The sequence below is a fragment of the Loxodonta africana genome, chromosome 1 (genome assembly GCF_030014295.1).
Source record: "Loxodonta africana isolate mLoxAfr1 chromosome 1, mLoxAfr1.hap2, whole genome shotgun sequence".
In the NCBI taxonomy this organism is placed as follows: Eukaryota; Metazoa; Chordata; class Mammalia; order Proboscidea; family Elephantidae; genus Loxodonta; species Loxodonta africana.
In genome coordinates, this window is record NC_087342.1 from 78,837,038 (window position 1) to 78,838,739 (window position 1,702).

The 1,702-nt window shown below is 42.5% G+C and overlaps 1 non-coding gene across 1 annotated transcript; it reads left to right on the forward strand.

Annotated features, from left to right (window-relative positions):
• The first annotated feature begins 866 nt into the window (after positions 1–866).
• On the forward strand, positions 867–938 carry TRNAA-AGC (transfer RNA alanine (anticodon AGC)). Its single transcript has one exon. It is a non-coding gene; the product is annotated as a tRNA-Ala (tRNA).
• The last annotated feature ends 764 nt before the right edge of the window (positions 939–1,702 follow it).

Here is a 1,702-nt window from a genome sequence, read left to right on the forward strand (position 1 = left end):
GTTTTCTGACTTTCCTGGGATGGGTGGGTCTGGGATTAGGGAAAGTTAATAAAGAGCAAATTCATTTTGAATTTGCACATTAAGTGCATCTCTTGTGCTTTCCTCATTAAGGAATTTTGGTATAAAAGAGACGTTTTAATGATAGAAGAGTACATCATTCTCCTCTCTTCTACCTTCTACCTCTTCAAAAGCAGAGCTACAGCATCAAGGAGTCAAAACTAAGTTTCCAAATCCAGGTGCTGGACGCAGGTGTTTGTAGGAGCATGACTGTACTTGTCACTCTTCGTTTCAGCCTAATCAACCCGTTGCTGTCTAGTGGATCCCAACCGCATAATGTTTCCAAGGAGTGACCTTGGACCTTTTGGTTAGCAGCCATAGCTCCTAACCACTGTGCACCAGGGACCTGTTTCCATCAAATTCTTTGAATTACTTAACATCTAGTCTTACCTCCTCACCTGGATTTTCATTCTTTCCTAGAACTCATCTTCGTATTCCCATGCACTATCTTCTGTGTCTTTCTGCAAGCTTCATAGGTACAGAAGAAGGACTTTTCAAGAAGACATCAGAAGACTTAACCAAACGTTCAATCCTGCTACTCTCCCTCGTGGTGGACTGGAACTGACACTCAGGCAATTGGCTAAAAGTAGTCCTTGAAAAAGCCAATGACTGCTGGGAGATCTCAGAATCATTAGGTCCGGAATGTGTTTTTTTTCCTTCTCCTGGCATAGTTGTGAGGCAGGATCTAATCCAGGAACACAAGAATTGAACATAATGGATGTTTACTTGTGGAAAGTTAAGTTTTAAAAAGCCTGTAGACTATGCTACAAGTCAGTATTATGGATTGTTCTCATAACTTTATGCAAAATGGGGGTGTAGCTCAGTGGTAGAGCATGTGCTTAGCATGCTTGAGGCCCTGGGTTTAATTCCTAGCACCTCCATGTTACCCTTTTTCTTTCCTCACAGCTGAATATTGGCAAATTTCTTTCTTGGTTTCCCTGTTTTCCTCTGTGTGAATATCTTTAGCTGCCTTTTTCCTACCCATAAAAAAAAAAAAATCGTTTGATAGTTACTCAAGTGGACCATACTCCTGGGCACTCCTCGGGCCTCCCAACTTGACTGCTTAAGCAGAATGAAGTCAGGAGGAACTGAAATAAAAGAAGGTGCTCACTCAGGGCCTGCTGACGCTGAAGCAACAACATTCCACCGCTTCATCGACAGCCTAGTCTCCTTTACTACAATTTCTCCTTATTATTAACAAGTAGGGAAGAAAAGGACAGATGGAAAGAGAGAGGGGTAAGTGACTGTTGGACAAATTCCTTTTGAGCCTTCTCCTTTTTCCCCCTCACCTGTGCCTGTGCCAATGGACAGATTGCAGGTTCAGGAGAAAAGTGTCCTTCTGATTTTCTTTTTCCCATTCCTCTTACACTTCCATGCCCACCCACATACTCTTGGTCAGCAAAAAGCAAGTGCAATCACCTGTCATGGATACCTATGATGCCCACCACAGAGATCTGTGATCCTAGCTCTTTGTTAATGGTGAAGAAATGTTTGGATGCTATCCACAGGTAAGGCATTTCTCAGGAATCCCTTAGTCTTCCAGCATCCACAGTTGATAAAATTATTTCCAGAAATGGAAAGATCTGCTAAGCTCTCTTCAAGCCAGGTATGTCTTGGGCAAAAAGAGCTGCATCTTTCTATGTAA